Source organism: Opisthocomus hoazin, chromosome 15 (assembly GCF_030867145.1).
Source record: "Opisthocomus hoazin isolate bOpiHoa1 chromosome 15, bOpiHoa1.hap1, whole genome shotgun sequence".
Lineage (NCBI taxonomy): Eukaryota > Metazoa > Chordata > Aves > Opisthocomiformes > Opisthocomidae > Opisthocomus > Opisthocomus hoazin.
Genome location: NC_134428.1, coordinates 8,473,270 through 8,488,318, shown reverse-complemented (window position 1 = coordinate 8,488,318; position 15,049 = coordinate 8,473,270). Strand labels below are relative to the sequence as shown.

Here is a 15,049-nt window from a genome sequence, read left to right as displayed (position 1 = left end):
GCATCCTCGGCGCGGGGCCGCGGCGGGCGGGCGGGCTCCGGCGCTCTGGGCCCGCGCATCCCCCCCGCCGGCTCTTTAACAGGCGGCGGCGGCGCGTGCCGCCCGCGGCCCCGCCCCGGCCTTCTCCGAAAGCACGTGGCCGCCGCTTCACTTTCGCTTTCCGAACGGGGCCCGGCCGCGCCCCGCCCAGCCCCGCTGCGGGCCCGGGGCGGCCCTCCGGGGCGGGGGGCGGCGGCGCCGAGGCCCCGGCCCGGCGCCGGGAGGAGCGGGGGAGCTGCGCTGCTCCCTGCCCGGCGCGGACGGGACCGGGCAGGGGACGCGGTGCGCGGCTGCGGCGACCGAGGAGGGGCCCGCACCTGGGCCGGTAACGGGTTTAACGTGAGCAGAGCGTGCGGAGAGGGCTGCGCAGGCACCGCGCTGCTCTCCGGGCTCCCGGGGCAGAGCTTCCCCGGGGCTTTCTGCAGGGTGGTCGGGTGTAAGAGTGGCTGCTGGGACCGCCGGCTGCGCTTGCAGCCCTGCAGCAGCCAGCGCGGGAGGCCCGGGGCTCTGCTCTGCACGTCCGGAGGGAGGTCAGACACCTCCAGGGCCAAACCAATGTCCTCCCGTGCCCGCTTAGGCAGGCCCCAGTAAAGCATAACGTTTCCTTCCAAACAGAATGTTTCTGAAAGTAGTACCCAACACCCCCTTAAAAGGCGAAGAAGCCTTTCTCCTGATCATTCCTTGTCTTTTGGGGAGCCAAGCGCCCTAATATGTACCTCACGCAATAATTCACCTGCGTAGGCACGAGCGAAAGTGCCCGGGCTTTGCGAGGAGCTCCACTGGCTCTCGAATCAGTAGGTGAAGGTGTTGCGTCCAGACCGGCACGCGGGGTTTGCAGCCAGCGGGCTTCCTGACGTCTGGAGCAGAAGGGGGATGTTCTCCCCGTGTTGTGTGACAAGGAGAGGGAAATGTTTCTGTCGGCTGATGAAGAGGACAGGGGCTGGCAAGGACGTGTGAATTGTCCTCTGGGATGAAGTCGAGGGAAGGCATTTCCTGCTTTGAGACTGAATATTCTTTTCCAGATCCCGTGTGGTCACAGACTGAATTCGCCTGATGGCCGTACAGCACCTGACAGGGACGTGTGGCCGGTGTACAGCTGGCTAACCCGAAATCTGTGGTGATGCTTTAGCCACCAAAATGTACTGCTTATGCTCTGCCGTGTGAGAGCATCGTTGTCGTGAGTCTGGAGGAACGGAGCTCATCCTCAGTTTTAAGACCTGACACAGGGATTCACTTTGTGCTCAGAATCCTCTTTCGAACAATTTTTGAGCGACTGAGCTTAAGCTGAGGTTCGGCATGGGCAGCCGGGGGGGGGGGGGCTCAGCTGCTTTTCTGTGTAAAACAAAAGCGTGAAGGAATGGTGGAACTGAAACTTGCTTTAGAATTTGGACATGCCATAGTGAGACATGTTTTGCCGCTGTTTGCTTTGGTGTAGTGCGCTCCACGCAGCAGGCAGAGTCAAGAGCTCTTTTGCATCAGGCACAGCTCATGTTCAGGCAGGTAGCACAGCCAGGCCTTGCCCTTAGCGGCTTAAAAATCCACTTAGGCAAGGCACAGTCCCCTTCCTCCCCACCCCTCCTCCACAGAAAAGAGATTCCAAGCACTTAGCTGTGTCACGGTGGGGTAAATCAGCGCCAGAAGCAGAGTTGGGATCCCCTGCCCGCTCACTGGGCCCCGTGGCGCCCAGCCGAACCCCTTCCCGCTGCTGCCCATTCCTCCTGCCATCCCTGTGGCTTCAGGGAGCGCAGCGCGGCCGCAGCACAGCACAGCGGGACAAGCGTTCCTCCAATGAGACGGAGATTGGCTGCAGGATGCTGCAGGCATGCCAGGAAAGCTGTCCCAGCCTTATGTAATTTTTAATTTTGTAGATCGCAGAGGAAAGGTCGGTCCTCCAGGTGCACGTGCCGTGTGCTGCGTAGCGCGGTTGGTGAAGTGTCTGTCCAAAAAGTCTTCCTCATTGAGCAGGAATGTGGTAATAATACTTGGTTGCAAAAGCTTTAGAGCTTGGCAGGGCCGGAATGGGTAGGTGAGCTCCCAGTCACGGAGGAGAGCGATGGAGCGAGCCTGCCAGCTTGGACAGCAAAAGCCAAGTGCGTCGGGCGGCTGTGTACACCCGCAGCCAGTTACCGCCTCCACATCAGGCACAAGGAGAGTGCTCTGGAGTGCTCCGTGAGGTGCCCTAACAAGGCTTGCCCAGGAGCGGTGGGCATCCGTCGTGACATGTGAAGGAAACTTGTCCAGTAAGCGAAGATGCTGTGAAGGGAAGAGCTGGGGTTTTAGGTTTGAGGGTCCCACGAGCTGAGCTTTCTTGCGATATCTTCAGTTTTAACCACTCGTGTTTCCTTTTGCAACCCGCCATTCCCGTCCTTCTGTTTGCTCTCTTACCTCCCCTTCTACTTCAAATCCCTGTAACCTGGGCCGTGGACAGAGCTCCATGCCAGCGGGACTGATGAGGTGCGGTTACTCCACCCGGCACAGGGCAGTGCCTAAACCTGGAGCCGGTGCGGAGCGGCTGGGCAGAGCACACACAGGAGGAATGTCTCTAGGAACGGCCGCAGCTGCAAGCACTGCTGCCAGTTCAGGAGAGTCTGGTCTGGCTCCGTCGCTGGGCTCAGTGAGCAGTTCCTGCAAGGTGAACCAGCCTCGGAGTCTGTTTGGTAAGTAGAGCCTTCCTTGCGAAATGCTTTTTTTCCTCCTCTTCACAAAGTACCATTTCATGTGAAGAACCGGATTGTGTTCCCTTTCTCCCCTGCTGATGGTCTCAGAAAAGGAAGGCAAAGTCAGGGGAGAAAGAAAACGTTTGGGAGACGTTATCCCATACCCCCTCCTCCCTTGTTTCTTGGGGCAGGAAAGGAAACACTTGGGATCTGAAGGGCCATGTCAGTAAATCTCCGAAGGCGAGGGTAAAGAACAAGCTCAGCTTCTGTTAAAAGTCCTTACCCCTGTTTTGTAGGCATTGGCTTGAAAACGACAGACAGTTCAGAGGAATCGCTAGGATCCGTGCAGCGGGACCATGGCTCGCCGGCCAGCACCAGGGCGAAGACGCAGGAAGCTGTTCGGAAGGCACTGGGAACACGGCTACCAGGAGAGGCCTGCTGGGAGGCAGCTAGGGGAAAAACGTGGTTCTGAAGGTGGTTTTGGAGGTAGGAGATTACTGCATCTGGTGGGGTACACGAGACATTTGCCTGTCTGTTGGTTGGCTTTTCAAAGGCCGCCCCCGAGCCCTACGAGCAGTGGTGTAATGCAGGCAGAGCTTCCTCTAGTTATGCTCCGAGCCTTTCCTTGCCCCATGAAACCACCAAGCGGGAGGAGGTTGTGATACCGTGCATGGTATTCCCCAGTATAAATTCCCTGCTGGGGCACTCCGCACCCCTGCTGAATTCATCCCCCCCTGCAGGGACAGTCCGGGGGCGGGGGGGGGGGGGGGGAGGGGGGAGATAAAATCAAAAAACTTGGAAGGCTTAGAAAATCAGCAGGCACTTCCCATTTCAGCTTTGTTCCGAGTTTTTGAGAATAGAAGCAGACACCGATTCTGTTACGAGGCTGGATTAATTGGCAGGCCAGCGTGTCTGGAGCAGCACGTCATTTAGGATTTGGTATAGTAAGTGGGCCATTGGTGTGGGAATTAATATGGGAATGTTGGATCAGCTCAGTTGTGTTATTGTTACGAAGACGCGTGTCAATGAGTAATCAAAATATTTGTCCGAGTCTAATAAATTGCTATTTTCAGTAAGAACAGTTCAAGTAAATAGGGTCACATATTTTACTGTCAGTGTTTTGAGGTTAGGGCCTCTCTTGTGCTGGTATTGTAAATGGTAGCTCTTACATGAAAGCGCTCATTATCTAAACTGACCAAATCAGCAACATCATCTTTATAAAAGGGGAACTGAAGCACTGAGAGATTCAGTGATTTGCTTAAAGTCGCAGAGCGAGAGAGGCTGCAGAAGGGCTAGGAATGGAACGTAGCTCAGGTCTTCAGAGCCCCATGCTAGAAACGTAACCACAATACCATCCTTCCTGTTTTAGTGGGTTTTGTTTTCTTCTCCAGAATCTGAATTTTCATTTAAATGAAACCCCTGAAATCGGAATTCTTTGATTTTGCAAGTAAAGTAGACACCGCACTGTTTCTGTGTCTGCTTTCAGATGCACTGAAACCAGCAGCACGGGGAGAAGTGCGAACCTCCGTCACCCGCTTTAACTAGGTATTAAGGTCAGAGTTTGACGTATTCAAGCGGGACATGCCCAAAAGATGTAACTATCGTGACGAGACATTTCCCTATACACCTCCATTTCCATACTATCCATACTATCATTTTCTAAGTGAAGGGATTAATAAGGTGGGCCTGGTGAATGCAGCTCACCCTCTCACCTTCAATTGTTTACTTCCAGGTCAAATGGCTACCGAAAGGACTCACTTTACACTGCTGTTAGTTACCGCGCCAGGTGTCACTGAGGGACGAGGTGTGTGTGGCATGGTTGTCACAGCGTACGCAAGTCTTTATGCCAAGAACAAAATACAAGTTGAGATGTCACCAGTTTGTTATCAAGTCGTGATAAGCACCGTGCCTAGACCTAGGCAGGGGCTAGCCGCTCGGCGCAGAATTAATCATTCCTCTCTGGACTGGATTTCGTGCTGTGCTGCAGGTGATGCACAAGTCAAAGCCCGTCCAGCTGGGATGGGTGACAGAAATCAGTGGGTTTGTCCACTAAAAAGGATCGCTGTGAGTAAGTGCACGTCTGCTGGCTGGGATGAAAAGCCATGGGTTTTGGAAGTTAAGCGAATTGAGCTTAACTGTGTACTAAAACCGGGTAAGAGTTGAGCCTCTCCTTCCCATAAGTTCCTGTGAATAGTCCGGGTTGTCTGAAATGTATCTCTATAAGACTTCTAAACTGCTGTACTTCAAGTAAGCAATAAATTAACTGTCTGAGGCTATGAGGAAAGTTTCTTTCGAAGCTGGCTATTCTGGAACTGTTTATTTTAAATCCTCTTAGTTCCTGCTTCTGGGGCAGTTAATGGTGGTTTCCTTCAGCCCAGACTAAATGGACCCTGGCTGATGTTCAGTGGAGGTTCTTTTGCTGGTATTAACCAAGTCAAATCAAGATTTGCATTAGTCTCATGAATTTAAATGCTGAACAGTTAACCATACAAGAGCGTGGTCTGGGTTTTCTGCATTTCAGTAGTTTAGACATCCTTCTTGGTAATTAGTTGAGTGAAAAAAAAAAAGAAAGGAAAGCCTCAAATTGTTGCTGAAAGCCTTGTGAAAGCGTAGCCTGCTTTCTGGTGCTTTTTTCACGCGAGTGACAGATTTGAGTTGCTTGGTGGTGGGGGTGTGGGGTGTGTGTCTGTGCACACCCCACAACTGGTGGGGGAACTTTGGAACCCTAAAAATAGTGGTGGTGATCACTGCAGAGGTGGCAGGCTGCCGGTCGCGCGGGGAGCTGCTGCTGTCAGTAGTGAACTGGGGGCTTGCAAGCAGAACCGTGTGCAGGCAGTGTGCCGCCCCGATGCACTTACTGGGCTGCAGAGGTTTCAGAGCTGGCCGGAGGAGCACAGACCTGGAATTTCAGAGCCAGCTGCTGATCTTACTGCAGTCTGGCTACCGCAATACCTGAGCAATTTCCAAACGGAGCCAGTACAGAGCTCTGCTCCCGTTCCGTTGCCTCCCTCGCTGCCCTGGCGGCTCACTCTCTCCCTTGCTGTTGAAGCCACATTCTCTGCTCCTCCCGTTCAGTTCCCTGTTCTTCTGTATTTTCAGATCCCAAGCCTGGGAAAGGAGAGTGGTACGGCAGCACAGGAAAATCGGCCACGGCACTGAGCTGTGCTGTGGGTTTCAGAGCCAAGGCTACTGTTTGTACACGCAGTTAGAGTCCTCAGGCAGTTATATATCCGTGTGATACCAGAAGGGGATGCTGGCTGTAAAGAGAGCGCAGGTCATAAGCTTTGGGGAACATTTATTTTTGAGTGGGAACCTTGAGGACACCAAGACAAACATCAATTCATAACCCCAAAAGGGCTCCAGTGTCTCTTTATTACTAGCTTAATGGTATCTTTACCCTCTGCTCTTACAGCTCCCCATTCTTACAGGCATTTTCTACCATTTCTCTTTATCTTCAGTGCCTGTTTAGATTGTGTCCTGCACGTTACGTGATTACGAGTTTGCATTTGCTGCTGAAGGTGAGCGGTGTTGATGCCTTTTCTGGCGCTCCCATGATTCCGTCTGTTCAAACCACATTCAAATGTGGAGCTTCCGCTGAAGCAATTCTAAGGTTGTGGGATCAGTTTCTGATGTGTTTCATTCATGAGCATAATCCACATATGAGGAGATTTTTATGGTTCGAGTGAGGTGGAGCGAATGACTCAAATGTTCCCTCATCTTTGGTTTTAGCTGATTAAAATTTGTCCTCAATACAGTGAAATGGACCCAAATCTCAGTTCTATTTTCTCAGCAGTCCAAATGAAAAGGAAAAATTAGTGTTGTTCTTAGAGTGAACAAAGACCAACACAGTGCTGTTACAGGAGACAGAAGTAGCCCGCAGAGAAATCAGAAGGGGATGGCACAGCAGCATATTGCAGCTTCTCATCCAGATCCAGGTGGGTGATCATATTGCTTTCACAACGCGCTGAGATGCTTTCAGATGGCTTGGTTGGATTTTTAATACTTGAAGTCGTCAAGCCTGGATCTGAATATATCACTATTAACTTGAGAAAACACCTTTTGTGGGCTTTCCTACTTCATGATACGCTGACCTCCGTATTCCTACTGCAATTACTGTAGTCTGACTTGACAGATCTTTTTAACATTGCAGTCTAATCTCAAAATCACAAGCCACCCAAACTCCTATGATGATGGAAGACTAGGGCCCTGCAGTATCCAATAACTCACAGAAACTAGTGAATGCGTGTCTTTTATTCTACTGCACAGATAGATCCTGTATAGGTGGTGTTATTGTCTGATGGCCTTGGCTAGTTACGTAGTATACATCTGCAAAGGCCTAGGTGACTGATAGCTAATATGAATCTTAATTTCTCAGTTTTCAAAGTATTGAGAAATTAGCTGGATTTCTGTTTCTCCGCCGTCCCTGGAGAAAGGAGAGTTTCTGACAGGTGGCTCAACAGTCTACTTCAGAACACAAATATTAATTCCTCATCTGCCAAGAAAAGGAAGGGGAAAAAAAATCCCACCATAATTGGTCTTGTGGAAAAATAATTGGATTTTTTTCTTCAGACATTCTCCCTCTCCAGATTTATTGCAAACCTCAGCCAGTTTTACATGTGAACTCAACCAGCTGTGTTCAGAATAGCTTAGCTTCACTGTATTCCAACTCCAGCAGAATTTCTAGGAATGGGGAGAATAAGCTGGCAATTTCTGACAGAAGACAAAAGTCCTTTAAATGTAGAATTTTCTTGGCACCTATTGTTAAAGTGGTAAATTAGAAACATCACCCAAAGACAGTAATGAAGGATTCTCTAATTTTGGAAAGATCCATGTTAGTTAGATACAGACCTCACCACACACACTTTAGGATTAATGAAGACGAAATATTACATGATGTAAAACTCGGGTAGCTTAGCGTGCAGGCCTTGATGTCCCCTATCAGTACATTAGGTAAGTGAGAGTATGAAAGTGGGAAGAGTGCCCAGCCTGGAGGGTTTCCTCCTGGAGCTCTGGAGACATCTCGCTGACTTGTGCTGGTTGGGAGGTTTGACGTCTGTGGTGGCTCACTTTTCGAGGGCAGCTTTGTCCTCTGCATGGTGAGAAGTCCTATTATCAGTTATCTGAAACTGGAAAGAAAGGCCATGCTGTATTTCAATTGTAGATCTATTGCTAGTTCATAATAATGTCAAAATAGTGGCAAAATGTCTGACCGTGAGTCTAGAGGAAGCATTGGACTTGGTCACACACACAAATTGAACTGACCTTGCCAAGGTGGCCTTCAAAAACTTCTTGAACTTGGAAGTAGTGACATGTAATGACCTCAAACCACAAGTCATTCTCATACAACTTTACTCACAGAAAAACCTGTTGGTAAGGTGGCTGGAGCTATTCTTACATGCAGACGGTTTGAATTTGTACTTCTCTGTGGTTCTTTGCTCCAGCTGTGCTGCTCTGGGACATACCGTGTGCTGGTTCTCATACCGTGGCTTGGAGTATGGCCTGAGTAACCTCCCTTTCTGCAGCGGTACCAAAACCACGTCCATGACTTTCTGGGTTTGCTTCTAAACAGAATGATCTGTGTCTTGCGGATACTACAGCCCCACTCAGCATAAATCAGTGCAGCGTTCAGGTGACTGCTGTTTTAGCATATATCTAAGCTGAGGTTCCGTAATTAGATTTCTCTAATAACCAATTTAAAACTTCAGGTTAGCTGGATGATAACTTGTCAAGAAAAAGCAGATGTAATTCTTCAAATGTCAAGTGTTTGGACTTTTTCCCTCGAGAACTTTCCTAAGCAAACAGATGCAATTAAGCACCCATTACAATAACACCAAGAAAGACCAATAAACTGCTGAATGTGAATTTAAATCTTGTGCTCCCTCTAATGATTTCCCACATGAAGAGGTTTACGTCCTCTCTCCCTGAGTCTGTAAGGAAAGGGAGTATGGATTTTGCAGTTAGTCAGTGCGAGCTCTGCCCCGCTGCAACGCTGGTGCGGTGCTGTGACTTACCCATGGCGAAGGTGGAGCAGGCGCTGACAGACGAGGCCCCGCACCTCCACAGAGGGCTGCCCGCCTGCAGAGCCCTGCCAGAGACCCAGAATTTCTCGGTACATCAAAAATGCTCCAGCATCTTCCCAGGGCTATCCTGACAGTATATACTGTGGTTGGGAGGAAATCTGCTGGGAGTTTAGATTTCTGTGCTAAAGGCTTGGCGGGAGCTTCATCAGAGCCCTGCAGAAGATTTCCAGTTGTAGCGGTGTGTAAACACAGCAGTGACAGTACAGTGTCCGTGACCGTAGGATGTGTCTCGGGAATTTTTTTCTTTGTTGAGCAAGGTGAGCATTTTGTTCTGTAGTATGTGCTGGTTCTTCAGTAGGAACGTGATGGATATGCCGTGGCTGTGGCAGGATACAAACGTGACTTCACATTAGACTTGACATCTGCATCCAAAACGCTGCTAGTGGCAGCTGGGCAAAGATCTCCTACAGATGTTACTTGCAAAATGGAAAAGCCGACTTGCACCCAGAACGGAGCAGTGGGAGCCAGACCGTAGCTTTGCTGCTGAAGGTAGCTTGTTTTGGAGAGATTAAAAACAAAGACACTTGAATCTCTCTTGTAGATGCGTTTGTGCTACAAACTTGGAATTAGCTGGAAGGGTACCACCTAACTCCCTCCGTTTTCCTCCCTTCGTTCTGGCTTTTCACCCCTCGCGTGTTTTAGCCTTAGTGTCCTGCTTGCCCCCCCGCAGTAGCTGGCTGTGGGGCCACAGGCTGGGGGAGCCGCGGTGAGGCCATGCGCCGTGCCGGCGGAGCAATGCCGAGGGATCCCGGCACTGGAGGGCTCCGGGTGCCAGGGCTGGAAAAAGCAGCTTGCCTGCTTCAAGCACTGGAAAAAACCCAGGTCCTCACTTCTTGCTCGCTCACGGGCTGTACTAAAAATAGCGTGCCGTGGGTAAGTCTGCAATATATAGTACTGTAGTAGTCCAGCAGTAAGTTGGGTAGCACACTACACTTTTCCTCCTTTGTTTCTTTATGAAACCCAATAGAAAACTTGGTCCGATATACACACACACACACGCAAGAACGCGTTTACTCTCAGTGGCTGCGTTTACCGTCAAAGTTGGTAGTGTTTCCTGAAATTGGTTTCTGATCCCCCTGAGAGACTGTGGGTTTTTCTTTCTTTTTTTTTTCTTTTTTGTTTTAAAGGTTAATTTCAGGGAAACTGAGCAATATACATGAAACACTAAAATATCAACCGTGCAGATAAATTGTGGTGTGAAGGGTGTAACGCATGTGACCTGCCTCCAGTTCCCTGAATTCCAGTGAATTCCCAGTTCCACTGGCGGGTGGCAGGTGGGTCTGCCGGTGGTGATGTTCTGTGGTTGTGGTGGTGGCAGGAGGGCAGGAGGGGTGTCAGCAGGGGGAGAGGGACGTGCCAGACGCGAGGCTGGGGAGGCTTGCGCTCGTTGAGCTGTTTCCGATCCCGTCTGAATCCTCTCCGTCTGACAGGCCCGCGGCATCAAACACCGACAGCGGGGCAGCCTGCAGATCTTTGGCAAGCAGATCATCTCTTGCGACTCGTTCTGCACCCTTTCCCTGCTCTGCGTGCGATGAGCTCTTAGACGTGTATGTGAGAGGCAGGGCTAAAGCTGGACCTGGTTTTGAAAAGTAAGCCACTAGTTTGTGAGCTTTGTGCCGTGTAAAAAAGAAAAAGTGACCCCGAGTGTCCAAAGCTGCCAACGCGGATTGCAAAAGCAGCTGCTGCCGGATGGGACTGGATGTTTTTACTGGCTATTTAGAAACAGCTTTGAGAGACTTCCCTCTCTTAATTTCACTCATACCTTAGCTCTGAGGCACTGAGAGTGTCACTGGCAGCTTCCCAGAAGTCCTGTGGCTGATTCTGATTTGCATGAGCTGGTCTGTATACTGGTGTGTGCAGAGAGAAACGGGTCTCTTCCCTGACCTCCTCCCAGCCCCGCTTTCAGGGCTGGGCGAAGGTGATGGCACGCCTGTGAGGGCAGAAGCGGGTCTGGGAGGGTCTGTGGCCTGGCGCTGTGCTCTGCTGGGCGTGCTGCGCCGAGGAGCACACCATGAATGGAGACGAGTGCTCATCGCCAGGGATCTGCAGCCCTTCCCCGCTGGAAACGGGAGCTGGGTGCAGTCCTGAGGCTGCGCAGAGGCCCCATCGCTGTTCCAGAGAACCATCACCCCATTTCCTCTTCTCTTCTCCTAACTGGCGGCGTGCGCTTCAGTACGGCACGCACCGCAGCCCTCCTCCCACCTTGCGCACTGGCGCGCGCGCGGCGCGGATGTTGGGGGGTGCACAGAGCCAGGAACCGACAAACTGGGCAACAGCAGATTTACATTTGCACATGCAACCTGAAATCCGCCCGCTCACACGTCCGTGCACCGAGCGACGGACGCAGGGGTGCTGGAGAAATGGGCGAAACTAGGACAGAATTTGCAGGAAAAGACATGGAAGGCCCTGTCTAAATTTTAAGGGCTGGAATTTGCAATCATTTACATTTTTTTTAACAGAGTTTTCTATAGATGGTTCTGTGTTTTACAAAGAAGAAAGGTGGAAAAAGAAACTTTGCTAGCATTTCAGAACAGTCTTCTGGCACAAACTTACTGTTGTTTGAATGGTGTGAGTTGCCAGAACGATCATGCGTGTGGGCGAGCGGGACTGTCTCCCGGTGCTGAACGCAGAGCGCGCTTTGCTGAGGTGGGATAGGCTGGCAGAACTGCGGCTCTCACTGCCTTTTCTGGATCTTTGAGCTTCTGCCTTGCTTGAGACTAATGGTGAGACACCAGAATTGTCCAGATTTTGAAGACGAGTGGTTTTGTACTCCTGTAGCTGTAAGGTGTGCAATGCCAGCGTGCTGTTTTGAGACAGGTGCAGTTCAGCAGTGCAGAGCATGCGTGCGGGTCAGGCGTGACTCAAGCAGATCGAAGGGGACGGAGAGAAGGTGCTTCTGCACTGGAGGCAGAGGGGGAGCAGGGGCAGCGTTTCTCCCATCTGAAGCAAATAGGCAGAAACCTCATGAAAAACCGATGATTAACAGATGTGGCCTTCTGGAAAGCGTCACTGTGCAAATGCATCCACAACATCTAGAGTGATAAAAATCATCTACTGAGCTGAGTCGAATGGCATACTTGAAGTGGAGCTGTAAATAAAGTGGTAGGCGGTTTCCTGCTAAAACTCCCCTGCGTGTCCAAGAACCCGCTGTGACTCAGCCACTGCAGTCACTGGGAACTCGGCGCAGACACCCTTTTCTCCTTGGGTATTTTTACTTCTCTTTTTGCACCATATCAAGAGGGGCTCCATTCATCCCTGGAGGAGTCGAGTTGACAGTATGGCCCATTGGTTTTTGTTGTCTTAAGGTAATGAACTTACAGTAGACCAGCGAGCCTGTTTGGAGTTCTTATTAAGCTGTCTGATTATCAACGACCCATGTCCGCAAGGCGGTCTGTCTGCTTTGGTCTCTGTTAGACCTGCAGGTGAAGGTTCTTGGGACTTACTTCAACATACTTTACCTGGGCTTTTACCTGCATCTCTTGATGGCCTAAAAATCAAATTTTCATTGCTTTCATTTGATGTGCAAGGTGACTCAGGAATGACTTTTATTTTAAAGAATATGCGTGTAAATTCACTGAATGGAAGGGAGACAATTACATACTTGCCTATAATACAATTTCTAATGGACCCACCGTTCCTTCAAAGATTTAGCGTTTTTGGAAAGATGAGCGGAGCTGGAAGAAGCCACGCCCTTGTTAAAATTACAGCAGTAGCAATGTCTGGTAGTTTTTTAGGTCAGCGGCATCTAGAGTCTCACTTGCCCTAGAATATTTCATGTCTGAAGTTGGCAGATGTCACCTCAATCCCCCAGGCTCATAGTTTTGGTCCACCCTTTGTCGTTAAGGTAATGCTTTCCCTGGTCCATTCGGAACCTGCACAGGCAGTTGCCTCTCTGTGTGAAAAGTTCTGTACCCATAAGGCTTTGAACTTGGCATTGGCAATTAATAAAGCAGATCTGGGAGATCTGTAGGTTCCCAGGAGCTGAGCTGGGATGGGCTGGTCTGTGTTTTTCACTCTTTATCCCATGCAGTATTTATTCTGTTCCTTCTTTCCTTCCTCTTTCCTTTCTAGCCTGTCTCCTCTCCACCAGTTCACAGTCCTTTTCCTTTTTTTTCTTTGTTTTAAATTTCTTGTAATCGCTTTGTGCTAGCCCCAGCTAATTCCTTATTGGGTTCTTCCATAATATTGCTGGAAGTTTGTCCCCATCTGACCTTTCTCTGTGTGAACAAATCCCTGTGTCCCAGGTTTAAAATTTACTCCACTCTTGGCTTTTTTCTGCTTTCCAGCCCGACATTCTCTAATTGCTTCCTGTAATTTCTGTTTAATACCTCTTTTAGTTTCAAGATGCTCTCTGTGTTTTGCTTTCTTTCTCTCTCTGATATTAAGTATACTTTGTAGAGGGTTTTTTTTTCAGAGAATTAAATCTACATTCTCCTCCAGAGTTTTCAGTTTAGCATCTGAAGGTTATCTGTGGTTCCTTGTGAGTGAACTTCCTTTCTGGGAAGTTCAGCCTCCTTGTGTTTTGACTCAGGTCATTAACATCAAAGTAGATTCTTTTTTTCTTGCAAATTCCCATAACTGCCCACCTTTCTCCTCTTTTCTCTTCCTCCCCAGTGCCACAGGCCGAAGTGCTGTGGGGTCCGTCGCTTTCTGGAAGCTGGCACAGCCAGGTCCCCTCTGGCTGCTGGTACAGCTGCGGGCGGTCGAGGCCTCGGGATGCTCTGAGATCCTCCCACCTGGAAAGCAGAAGTCGAGGTTTTCACCAAGTGCACCCGAGGAGGGGATACCCAAGGAGCTGGTGCCAGGAAGGAGCTCGGGTTGTTGGAGCCGGGGGCGGCTGGCAGTGGGGAGAGGGCCGGGGCAGCGCTGGGAGCACCCGGGGGGTGTGAGGAAGGGGCTCGGGGTGACTGCAGGCGGGCAGGGGGAAGCTCCGGGAAGGGGGGGATGCTCTGGTGTGTGGAAGGCTGCGTGGTTTTATTCTGTGAGAAGGAAGACAGCTCTGTAGAGAAGGGACAGGTTTTGAGATGGATTTGGAGAAGAGGGGTGAAGGATGTGGAGGACACCAGGTCCAAAGAACGGGGGAACCAAGGGCAACCGGTAGGGATGAGGGGCCTCGAAGGCAGGGAGGGGCCAGGGATCACCGTCTGGCAGAGCTGGTGCCATGAACTGGGATCCTGGTCTCGGGGATGAGGTCACACCATGACCTGCCGCCTCCCCCTTCCTCCCCATGGCCCGCTGTAACCCTCACAGCCATCTTTTTCTTTGGTCAGAAACACGGTGGGGTACGGTGTGTCAGTAAGTAGTACATCCACTTCCAAATAGGAGGTTTGACAGACAATCTGATATCCGCACCAAATGATAATTTTATTTCACCGGGTGACCAGAATTCTCCTCCTCCTCCTCCCCCTCCTCCTTCTCCCCCATGTACTCCTTTTTGAAGTATATTAGTACTTAAGGAAAAATACTGGGCTACGTGGGTGGTGACTCCTGTAGCCTGAAAATGCCGGGTGGCCGCTGAGGCCCTGCCTTCTGAGCAGACCTCACCAGCACGGCCGGCGAGCAGGCAGAGCCACGCTGCGGCAGGGCACTGCACCCATCAGCATCCCTGCACAGGGACTGCCGACGCCACGCGGGTGATGGCGCAGCCCGCGCTTACGTCAGCGGGGGAAAGTGTTGCACCCTTGTTGGTCTCAGTGAGTCATTTGCACCTTCTGCTACATCTGGCATGAATTTCATTTTAAGTTATCCTAGCGCATCATTATTTTCAATATTTCCTTCACCAGAAGCTGGAGCCACAAAGGTGAAAATAATGATACTTACCAGAATCTGTCACTGAAATTGGCAGCTAGTTCTCACTAGAAACAGAAGAACGGGCTTTTGACAAGCACTGAGCAGTGCCGTTCAAGTGCTCACATGTGGTGTAAAACTGCTCATCAGAAGCAACCAAGTATAATTCCAAGGTATTCAAATGCACCTGCCTGCACTTTTCTTCTATGGGAGTGGAGATCCAGCCAGGAAACGGTATTTGGGGGGACAAATCCAATTAACCATGAAAAAGAGGAATTTTACCAGAAGACTAGCCAGTCTGCTTTAATTTCAGGAGAAATTCATCTTGACGTTAACGCTGTGTGCAACTTAACGCCAAGCCTGAGCTTTAGACATGCTTCTGTACACCGCCGCCTTGGATGACTCCCATGGTTTTGGTCTCACCCGTCTTGTGAGGTTGCCAGTGGCTCTTGTGGCTGCCCAGATCGATGGCTACTGCTTAAAACT

At 50.5% G+C, this 15,049-nt stretch overlaps 2 long non-coding RNA genes across 7 annotated transcripts; both read left to right on the top strand.

Annotated features, from left to right (window-relative positions):
• The first annotated feature begins 251 nt into the window (after positions 1–251).
• Positions 252–5,285, top strand: LOC142363279 (uncharacterized). 6 transcript variants are annotated; one of them, XR_012765644.1, is made up of 6 exons: positions 252–378; positions 1,062–2,696; positions 2,993–3,182; positions 3,532–3,640; positions 4,183–4,249; positions 4,429–5,282. It is a non-coding gene; the product is annotated as an uncharacterized LOC142363279 (long non-coding RNA). The 6 variants fall into 6 exon arrangements; XR_012765643.1 differs by having other exon boundaries at positions 252–2,696; positions 3,516–3,640; positions 4,429–5,285; XR_012765642.1 differs by having other exon boundaries at positions 252–2,696; positions 4,183–4,241; positions 4,429–5,284.
• An 867-nt stretch (positions 5,286–6,152) lies between these two features.
• LOC142363280 (uncharacterized) lies at positions 6,153–8,533 on the top strand. Its single transcript, XR_012765646.1, has 3 exons — positions 6,153–6,214; positions 6,557–6,631; positions 8,138–8,533. It is a non-coding gene; the product is annotated as an uncharacterized LOC142363280 (long non-coding RNA).
• The last annotated feature ends 6,516 nt before the right edge of the window (positions 8,534–15,049 follow it).